Source organism: Equus przewalskii, chromosome 25 (assembly GCF_037783145.1).
Source record: "Equus przewalskii isolate Varuska chromosome 25, EquPr2, whole genome shotgun sequence".
Lineage (NCBI taxonomy): Eukaryota > Metazoa > Chordata > Mammalia > Perissodactyla > Equidae > Equus > Equus przewalskii.
In genome coordinates this window covers 516,830-529,043 of record NC_091855.1, presented here as the reverse complement: position 1 = coordinate 529,043, position 12,214 = coordinate 516,830, and the positions used below count along the sequence as shown (strand labels likewise).

The 12,214-nt window shown below is 33.3% G+C and overlaps 1 protein-coding gene across 4 annotated transcripts in view; it reads left to right on the top strand.

The window, feature by feature from the left end:
* Positions 1-12,214, top strand: part of LOC103544439 (ral guanine nucleotide dissociation stimulator-like) — a 90,229-nt gene that overhangs the window by 10,504 nt on the left and 67,511 nt on the right. The window lies entirely within an intron of this gene.

The following is a 12,214-nucleotide window of genomic DNA, read 5'->3' as shown; positions in this document are numbered from 1 at the left end:
AACCGTGCTGGGGCTCCTCATGCCCAATAAAGTGACTGAAGGGACTATAGCAGCCTCATGCAGCTGAGCATTACAACCTGCTTACTAGGGGGACAGCCTCGACTTTATGAGCACTTGCAGTGATAGCAACCCTTCCACAACAGGAGGACACACATAGCCCACAGAAGGGACACTCCTCGAACATTTGGAACTGGTGACAAGAGGGAAGCACATTGCTGGGCCTCAGAGGTCATCTCTTACATAAGGCCACTTCTCCAAGATCAGGAGATATAGCTGATGTACCTAATATATATATATATAGGCACAGAGAAGGAGGCAAAATGGGGAGACAGTTGAACACATTCCAAGTAAAGGAACAAGACAAAAACACAGAAAAAGAATGAGAAGAATGAAAGAATGAGATAAACAGTCTACCTGACAGGGAGTATAAATTAATAGTCATAATCATGCTCACTGGTCTTGGGAGATTTGATGAACACAGAATTTCAACAAAGAATTGGAAAATATAAAAAAGACCCATTCAGAAATGAAGAATACAATACTGGAAATGACAAATTCACTAGAGGGACTCAGTAGCAGAGCAGATGATGCAGAAGCATGAATCAGCAAGCTGGAGGAAAGACTAGAGGAAATCACCCGAGCTGAACAGATAAAAGAAAAAACAATTTAAAAAGAATGAAGACAGTCTAAGGGACCTCTGGGAAAACATCAAGCACACTAACATTCATATTATAGGTGTCCAAGAAGGTGAAGAGAGAGACAAAGGGGTAGAGAAACTGAAGAAACAGTAGCTAAAAACTTCCCTAAACTAAGGAAGGAAAAGACATCCAAGTACAGGAAGTACAGAGATCATGGAGATGGATGGCAATGAGACTTTTGACAGTGAACTGATGTAGTCTAAACAGAAACTGAAATACAGTTATGTACATCAAGTTTTATTATATAATGTTATAAACGGGTTACCTCAATAAAAAAGTAATTAAATAGAAAAAGAAAGATAAGTGGAAAATTTCAAAATATGTGAACATTAAACAAGGCTTCTATGTAAATATAGGTAAATAAGTAAATCCGAAGAGAAGTTTCAAAATGTTTTGAAATAAGTGAAAATAAAGAACAACTTATAAATTATGGGATACCATGCTGACAGAGAATTTTATCTTATTGAATGCATATATTAAAAAAGAATATAGATCTAAAATTAACTATCTTTTTATCCTATGAAACTATAAAATGATCAAGTTAAATCCAAATAAGCAAAAGAAAAGAAATAGTAAAAATGAGAAATTGAAAACAGGAAATAAACAGAGAAAATCAATGAAACCAAAATATGGTTATTTGAAAAGATAAATAAATTTGACAAACCTCTAACTAGAGTAACTAAGAAAAAAAGAAGACGCAAATTACTAATATCAGAAATAAAATAGGAGAGATCACTGCAAATCCATGGAGATTAAAAGGATAATAAACGAATACTGTTAGCAACTCTATGCTCACAAATTTGATAACTTAGAAGCCATGGACCAACTCCTTGAAAGACACAATTTGCCAAAACTCACACAAGAAGGAAAGGGCAATCTGAATAAACCTGTATCTATTATTAAATTAATTGAATTAATATTTAATAACCTTCCAAAGCAGAAAGCTCTGACCCAGATGGGATCACTAGTGAATTTTACTAAACATTTAAGAAAGAAATTGTACCAATTCTCTGCAATACCTTTCAGAAGATAAAAGAAATGAAAATGCTTCCTAACTCCTTCTATGAGACCATCATTACCCTAACACCAAAATCAGACAAATTCCTTACAGGAAAAGTGCAGATTATCATCTCTCATGAATATAGATGCAAAAATTCTAAATAAAATACAAGCAAATTAAATCTAACAATATATAGCAGTAAATTTACATCACACCCAAATGAGATTTATTACGGGTATGCAAGATTGGTTCCACATTCAAAAATTAATCAGTGTAAGGACCAACCTTGTGGCTGAATGGTTAAGGTCATGCGCTCTGCTCTAGCGGCTCAGGGTGTCACCAGTTCAGATCCTGGGCGTGGACCTCGCACTGTTAATCAAGCCATGCTTAAGTGGCATCTCACATAGAACCAGAAGGACTTACAGCTAGAATATACAACTATGTACTGGGGGTCTTTGGGGAGAAGAAGAAGAAATATATCAATCAATGTAATCCAGCACATCAACTTACTAAAAAAGAAAAATCACATTATCATATCCATAGTTGCAACAAAACTACTTTCATAATACAACATCCATTCATAATTAAAATTCTCAGTAAACTAAGAAGAGAGGGAATTTTTTTAACTTGATAAACAACACATACAAAAAAACCTACAGCGAATGTAATGGTTAATGGTGAGAAACTAGAAGGTTTTCTATTAAGATAAGAAACAACGTAAGAATCTTCTCTCTCATCACTCCGTTTCAACATTTTACTGAATGTACTAGCTAATTCAATAAGACAAGAAAAGGAAATAAAATGTATACAAACTGAAAAGAAATAAACAAAACTGGTTTAGTTTGCACATGACGTAATCAACTTGTAGAAAATTCAAAAGAACCAACAGAAACACTACTGAAAATAATAACTCATTTTAGCAAAGCTGCAGAATACAAGGTTAACATAAAAAAGTCAATCATGGTTCTGTATACTAGCAATGAACAAGTAGAATTTGAAATTAAAAACAATACTATTTACATTAACACCCCAAAATGAAATAGTTATAAAACCAATAAAATATGTATAAGATCATATGTGAAAAATTACAAAACTCTTGCAAATGAAATGAAATAACTAAAGAAATGAAAAGTATTCCATGTTCATGCATAAGAAGACTCAATTATTTTTTGAGCAAGATTAGACCTAAGCTAACATCTGCTGCCAATCCTCTTCTCTTTGCTGAGGAAGAGTGACCCTAAGCTACCATCTGTGCCCATCTTCCTGTATTTTATATGCGGGATGCCTGTCACAGCATGGCTTGATAAGTGGTGTGTAGGCCTATGCCTACGATCCAAAGCCATGAACCTCAGGCCACTGAAAAGGAGCATGCAAACTTAACCACTACAGGACCAGGCCAGCCCCAAGAAGACTCAATATTGTCAAAAGTCAGTTCTTTGTAATTTGATCTATAGATTCAATGCAATCTCAATCAAAATCTCAAGTTCTTTTGTGGATATGGACAAATTAATTCCAAAGCTTATTTGACAGGCAAAAGACCCAGAATAGCCAACACAATATTGAAGGAGAAGAAGAAAGGTGGAACACTGACGCTACCCAATCTCAAAACTTACTATGAAGTTACAGTAATGACAACAGTGTGGTATTAGCAAAATAATACACAAACAGATCAAAGGAATAGAACAGACACTCCAGAAATAGGCTTCATAAATATAGTCAACTGATTTTTGACAAAAAACCAATACCAATAAATAGAGCAAATATAATCTTTTCAACAAATCGTGCTGTAACATTTGGATATTCATATGCCAAAATAAGAAAAAATCTATAGAGAAACAAACCTTACAACTTTTACAAAATTTAACTCCAAATGGATCATAGACGTAAATGTAAAAATGCAAAAGTATAAAACTTCTAGAAGATACCATAGGGGAAACCAAAGGATCTTGAGTATCACAATGACTTTTTACAGACAATATCAAAGAGATGATCCATAAAAATGAGATCTCATAAGTTGGAATTCATTAAAATTCAAAACTTCTGCTCTCGAAAAGACAAATTCAAGATAATGAGAAGACAAGCCACAGACTCATATAATCTCTGCAAAAGACACATCTGATAAAGGATTGTTATCTAAATATACAAATAACTCTTAAAACCAATAAGAAAAAAACAAATTGAATTAAAAATATTGGCCAAGGGCCTAAACAGACCACTTACTGAAAGAGATATACAAGTGACAAATAGGCATCTAAAAAGAAGCTCCGTGTCGTATATCATCAGGAAAATGCAAATTAAAATAGCAATATGATATCACCATACAATTACTAGAATGGCCAATATCCAGAGCACTGACAGCCCCAAATGCTGGTGAGGATGTGGAGCAATAGAAATTATCTTTTATTGCTGGTGGGGCTGCAAAACTCCACTTTGGAAGACAGTTGAGCAGCCATTTTGGATGACAGTTTGGCAATTTCTTGCAAACCTGAGCATACTCTTACTATGGATCCAGCAATCATAAACACAGTATTTGCTTAAAGGAGTTGAAAACGTATGTCCACACAAAAGTCTATACATGGATATATACAAGTATACATATAGCAGCATTATTTATAGTTCCCAAAACTTAGAATAAACTAAAATGTCCTTTAGCTATTAAACTGATAAACTGTGGTGCATTCAGACAATGGAATACTATTCAGTGATGAAAAGAAATGAGATATCAAGCCAAAAAAGACATGGAGGAATTTAAATGCATATTACTACACGACAAAAGCTAAACTGAAAAGGCTACATATGGCATGATTCCAGCTAGATGATATTCTTTTGAACTCTGTAGATAGAAAAAATTTCAGTGATTGCCAGGGGTCCTGGGTGGGGGAAGGATAAATTGGCAGAGCACAGAAAATTTTTAGGGCAGTGAAACAACTCTGTATGGTACTACAGTGGTAAGTACATGCCATTATAAGTTTGTCAAAACTTGTAGAACGTACAATACCAAGAATGAACCTTAAAATAAACTTTGGACTGTATGTGATTATGATATGTCAATGTAGATTCATCAGTTACAACAAATGTACTACTCTGGTGAAGGAAGTTAATAAAAATGGGGCTATGCATATATATGGGAAAATGTATATGGGAAATCTCTGTACCTTCATCACAATTTTACAGTAGAACTCAATTAGAAATAAATCTTGAGCCAGCCCTGATGGCCTAGTGGTTAAAGCTTGGCGCTCACCACTTCTGTGGCCCAGGTTCAATTCCTGGTTGTGGAACCACACAGATGGTGTGTGGAACCACACAGATGGTGTGCAGAACCACACAGGTCTGTCAGTTGCCATGCTGTGGCAATGGCTCACAGAGAAGAATTAGAATGATTTACAACTAAGATATACAACCATGCACTGGGGTTTGGGGAGATAAAAATACTAAATAAATAAAGCATAAATAATAGTTAACTAGTGTAGAACTATTTTTAGGAAAACAAAGAAAATCATGTTGACAAAATAGTGGACTAGGCATCTGTAAGCTTTTGTTAACCCATAGAAAGATAAAAAAAAAATCTTACCAGAAAGTGGGCAAACTAAACTTTTGGCTGCAAATTAGTCAAGGATTTACAGCACCCAAATCAAGAAAAATCCACATTTAAATTGGTGAGAAATTTTGTGGCAATTTTATTTATCATTGCCCCAGACCCTCCATGGTGTGATGTTGCCTGTTCTGGAGGAGGCAACATCCCAATTTCTAATTCCCTCTCTCAAATGGCAAGAAGTAAAGCAAACCATATTTACAAAGTTTCAACATCTTTTGGAGACGCCTGAAACACTGATCTAGGGCTCGCCTAACTCAGGTCTTATGTGGAAACAGTGAAAGGACACTTCTCAGGGAAGCTGCAGAGAGACTAAAGGACTATAAATCCTGAGGCAAGAGATTACACTGGAGCTGTACAATACACCATCGGATGCCTCGGGGAGAAACTGGATGGGAGCACTTTAGGAAATTATGAGGAGAAATTTAGAATGCTACACAGGCCCAGGAAAGATCCACAGTCAGGAAAATCTGAGAAGGTCTTAAGTTTTCACCTGGGGCTAATCCCTAATCTAAGAGTCAACTCAGTTAATAGTGAAGGTTATCATGACACAGAGCCCATCTGCATGGGCCAGGAAGTGGCTGCGTTCTTCTTCAAATGCCTAATTGTCAATGAAATATCACAAGTTTTCCAAAGGAAAAGGAAAACATGGCCCATTCATGGGGGAAAAATACATTAAGAGAAGCTATTTGTGAAGAAGCATAGACATAGGAATTACTAGACAAAAAATTTAAAAAATTGTTTTTGGTATGATTAAATAGTTAAAAGAAAACATAGATAACTAAGAGAAGTGTTATATGAACAAATGAATCTATCAACAAAGGGATGTAACTTATAAAAGAAAAGCAACTAGAAATTCTGGAGATGAAAATTATGAAAATATAAAACAAAAGCATCACTAGAGATTCAACAGAAGATATGAACAGTCAAAAGTACTAATAAAATTAAAGTCAGGGCGATTGAAATTATAGTCCGGGGAGCAGAAAGTCAAAAGAATAAATAAAAGTGAACATAGACTAAGGTAAATGTGGTAGTCCAACAAAGGATCACTATATGCTTCACAGGAGTACCAGAAAAGAGGAGAGTGAAAGGACAGGGAGATTACTTGAAGGGAAAACGACTAAAAGTTTTCATATTTGGTGAAAGACATGAATATATGATCCAAAAACCTCAACAAATTCCAAATAGGATAAATCCAAAGAGACTCACAATAAGACTCATTTAATCAACCTTTCAGGATGGAAAGAGAAATTGTTGAAAACAGCATAAATAAGTGACTTTTTTACATACAAGAGAGCCTCAGTAACATAATTGCTGCTTCTCAGCAGAAACCCTGGAGGACAGACAATAGGATAATATTTAAAGTGATGGAAGAGATAAAACTTTCACCTGAAAATTTTACATAACTTTAAAACTATTTCCTCAAAAGTGAGAGAGAAACTAAGACATTCTCAGCCACACAAAAGCAGATTAAATTTATTACTACTAGATCTGCTCTACAAAAAAAAAATGTCAAAGGTAGTCATTCCTATTGAAATAAAATGATGTCAGACTGTAACTTTGAGCCATATTAAAATTTGAGGATGTCAGGTAAGTTAAATACGTGGACAAATATAAAAATCAATATTACCGTAATCTTGATTTGTAAATCTGGTACTTATTTTCTACAGAATTTGGAAGACAAATGCGTAAAAACAATATTATTTGGTACACAAGGTATAAAGAAGTAATTTGTGACATCACTAACCTAAAGAGGGGAAGTAATCTGTATAGGATTGGTTTTTGCATGTGATTAAAGTTAAGTATTAATTGAACCTAGATTTTTAAAACTTTAAGATATAATATGTAATCCCCATGGTAACCACGAAGAAAATTTCTATAGAATGTACCCAGAAGGAAGGGAAAAGGGAATCAAAACATATCATTACAAAAAGTCAACTAAACACAAAAGATGGCAGTACTGAGGGAAATGAGAAACAAAAAAACTATAACAATATACAGAAAAGAAATAGCAAAATGGCAAAAGATACTCCTCCTTTATCTTTAATTACTCTAAATATAAGTGGATTAAATACTCCAATCAAAAGACATAGATTGAAAGAATGGATTTAAAAAAACATAATGTAATAACATGCTGTCTATAAAAGATCCACTTTATATATAAACTCATTAATAACTTGAAAGTGAAAGAATGTGAAAAGATAATTCATGGAAATAGTAGCCAAAAAGGATCTAAGGTCATATTAAAATCAAAGTAAACTTTAAGACAAAACCTGTCCTAGGGGATACTCAAGAACATTATATATTAATTAAAGTGTAATTAAGAAGATATGATTATAAACATATATGCACTGAACATTAAATCTCCAAAAAATATGAAGCAAATATTGAAAAAATTGAATGGAGAAATAGACAGTTCTATATAATAATCGGAGACTTCAATGTTTCTCTTTGAATGATAAATGGGAAACCAGAGATAAGATCAATAAAGAGGGGCCGGCTCCATGGCAGGGTAGTTAAGTTCTTGCGTTCCACTTAGGTGGCCCAGGGTTTTGCTGGTTCGGATCCTGGGCGTGGACATGGCACCACTCGTCAGGCCACATTGAGGCAGCGTCCCACATGGCACAACTAGAAGAACCAACAACTAATAATATACAACTATGTACTGGGGGGATTTGGGGAGAAAAAGCAGAAAAAATAAAAAGAAGATTGGCAACATTTGTTAGCTCAGGTGCCAATCTTTAAAAAAAATCGATCAAGAAATAAAAGATTTGCAACATACTAGAAATCAATTTGACTCAATAGACGTATAAAAAATACTCTACTAAACATCTGAATACACAATTTCCTCAACAGCAACTGGAGCAGTCATCAGGATAGACTACATGGTACACCGCAAAACAAGTTGAATAAAAACTTAAGGTGTTGAAATTATACAATATATTGTATATATATATATATACACACACACAAAATGGAATATTATTTGACCTTAAAAAGGAATGAAATTCAGACACATGGTACAAGATGGATGAACCATGACAACACTTTTCTAGGTGAAATAAGACAAGCACAAAAGGACAGATACTATATGATTTTACTTTTATGAGGTACTTAGAATAGTCAAATTCATTGAGACATAAAAAAATCATATTTAGCAGGACTGTAGGGAGGGGAAACAGTAAGTTATTGTTTATAGAGTGAAAACCTCCAGTTTGCGATGATGACAATTTTCTGGAGGTGGATGGTGGTTACAGTTGCACAAAAATGTGAATGCACTTAATGTTACTTAATTGTACAGATGAAAATGGTTAAAATGGTAAACGTTATGTTATATACATTTTATCACAAAATATAGGTTAGGACAAAGCTTTAAACTAGACTTGTAGTACCCCTTCTCAAAAGAAACATAGTAATGCAAATACTGGAGAACTTAGAAACTCCAAGAACATTTAAGGCATTATCTACAATAAAGCAATGCCTTATTGAATATTATCTAAATAATATCTCATCAAACAGAGTAATACTATCACTTTATTTCCAATTTAAAAATTTTAAAATTTTATACTTTAATGGTAATTCCCCAAATAATGGGAACAACTTTAAAATAAATAGTATATAAATCAAGTTAAAGATTACCCCCAAAGTGTGTGATATTTTATGAATTTCTTATGTGTTTATAATAAAATTATAATTTCCCTTTTAATGTATTACATTTTTTAGCAAATTTAATTCAAACTGCCATACTTACTGAATAACAACATGTAAAATAATAACTACATAAAACTTTAAAGACAGTTATATTTGAAGAAACTGAATAAATATATTTGTTGTATATTTGGTTGTAAAAATGGGGAGATAATAAAAGGTACAAGTTCTAATCATATTCTTAGTTTTATTTATTACACATGAGTTAAGACTCTTCTGCAAGTGCGTAAGAGAAGATTTTTAGAATTAATTTAGAACTGTCTTTTATAAAGTACTAACCTGATCAATTGATGCATTAAGGCATCTCATTTACCACGAAACTTTAAAAAGAAATTTAATTTTATTAAAGTGGGTTCAAAAGGTCATATATATGTTTTCATATATACAATTAAAAATAAATGGATTGCTTAAACACCTGGAAACTTTTTTGAGACGTGAAGCTCTCTTCAATCCTAAAACATTACTTTATACAATTCTAGAAAGTATTGGAGGTAATGTTAATAATCTATTGTGAAATAGTATTGAAACATAGTGAATTTGATAATAATTGATAATATATACTCAATGGCTGATATTATCCTTGAACTTCTTTCCTGAATTTACAGTGAATAAGACTAAGGTCTATAATAAAAGATAACATATTCATGAAAATATGTTCACTTTAAAAATAATAATGATTCTTGTGACAAAATATATACTAAAATCATATAGGAATGCAAATGGAACTTCAAATGTAAGAGCAATTTATTTGTCCATAATTGAAAAAAGATATTTTGTAGAAAAACAGTTGAATTTGAAAGATAAATAGTATTTATTGAGGAAGGGAAAGTGCATTGTGTCCAGAGTCTGTGATGAATCCTTTGGAGGTGGGCAAGACTGCAGCGAAGTGGGGAATGCTTTACTATGGCATGTTGTCACATGGATTATATTCTCCAGAAGTAGAGCTATTTTTATACAAGCATGTGATGTGATCACGTAGCTGTTGATTCTATTGCATTAATCCTTTTGGCAGTGTGGGTTACTGTCTGGATTGAAATCATTCCAGATTCAAGGTGACCAGTTAAGAAAATGAATGACATAATCTATGTAAGAGTTGGTCAAGTCCAGTGTTAGAAGATTTTAAGTGGAATTTGCATGTGAATGGCCGCACTATTTACAACAGAAAGTGGTTTTGGAGCTAGTTCATAAATGTGCTCTCTGGATGGGAAGAGAAATGGAGGTCTTTGGAAGATATAGACCTGAGTCATATTGGGGTAGGTTTTTGATGGGCTCGTGTGACATTTGATGACCAAAGCTAGCAGATAAGTGAACAAATCCTCAGTAACGATTAAGAGGATAGACTTCCCTACTTCTTACTTGGGTTTTTGTGGCTTGTTTCTGCCAATGAGTACACCGTTTACATGGTTCCCAGGGTAAACTTATTAAACTTTTCATTGCTTATGAACTATTTTAACTTACACGAATCTGTTATTTTTAATTAAATTTTTCTCTTGTCTAGATTTTATACAAAAGTATGAAATGGCGTTTATAATAAAAATGAAATAATAATAGCTAAATTCACCTGTCTCTGGCACAATTATATATTTTCTAAATTTAAAAGACCCCTTCTGGAAGTAATTCAGGTATTCATGGGAATAGTGAATATGTTGGAGTTATCCAGCTTTTTTAAAACACAAATTGTGCCTAAATTTACTGCTTTCTATGTTTAACTTTTGAATTTTATTTTAACTTCCTGTACGTATCACTGAAGTTCCAGTGAAATAGTAATAATGTCTGTATTAGTAATCTAGAATGATCTGTGAAAATCCAGTGGGAATGGTACATAGAAATACTTTGGGAACAATATCACTGAGAAATATGGGGATGATAAGCGTGTGGAGGAAAATGATATGATGGCAACTTTCTTGTTGTCAATGTTGGTAGTGAAGATGGTAAATGTCACAGCTAATGTTCAGTGATGACTTAAGCAAAGGCACATTCTAAGTATCCAGTATACATTATCTCGTACTATCTTATAATAACTCTTACTCCTTTCCAGCTTTATTGACAAATAAAAATTACATATATTTAAGAGTACAACTTAATGTTTTGATATATGTACACTGTGAAATAATCACCACAATCAAGTTAATTAACATATCCATCAACTTACATAGTTACCTTTTTTTTTTGCTGAGAGATCACTTAAGATTTACTCTCCTAGTAAATTTCAATTACAAAATACAGCATTGTTCACTTTATTCACACTGCTGTACATTAGGTCTCCAGAATTTATTCGTCTTGCTTAATGGAAACTTTGACCCAAACCTCTCCATATCTTCCTCCCTTCAGCCACTGAGAACCACCATTTTACTCTCTGCATCTGTGAGTTTGACTATTTCAGGTTACACATACAAGTGTGATCAGCAGTGTTTATCTTTCTGTGTCTGGCTGTTTAAATTTAGCATAAAGTCTTCCAGGTTCATCCATATTGTTGCAAATGACATAATTTCCTTTTGTAAGTCTGTATAATATTCCAGTAGAATATGTATATTCCAGATTTTCTTTATGGATTCATTCATTGATGGACACAGGTTGTTTCTCCATTTTAGCTATTGTAAATAATGCTGCAATGATCATAGGAGTGCAGGTATCTCTTCAAGATACTGATTTCATTTTCTTTGGCTATATTCCAAAAGTAGGGTTGTTGGTTCATATGGTAGTTTTATTTTTAATTTTTTGAGAAACTTACATACTCTTCTCTATAATGACTGTATCAATTTACATTCTCACCAACAGTACACAAAAGAGTTCCCTTTTTTCTACATCCTTGCCCACACTTGTTGTCTTTTTGATAATAGTCATTCTAAGGTGTATGAAATAATGTTTCATTGTGGTTTTGATTTACTCATTTATAAGCTACAGGCTGAAAAAGCTAAATCACTAATCCAAGTGTAGATTTCTAGTAAGTGACAGAACTAGAATTAGATCTTGCGTTGACTCCAAACTATCTGCAGCACGCTTGTGCAATAAGGCAGAATCACACCTGTCTTCAATCGGAATCCAAACTCAAAGTGTATACACTAGTAATCACCTTCTATGTGTCTCTCAAAATATCAGTCTACTTATTTTCCTATTTATCTATTAATGCTGATTCACCCTTGTGTAATGTGATGAAGGTGTATAATTTAGAGGTAAGCAAATATATGCATGTACAAATACCGTGTATTCTTGGTC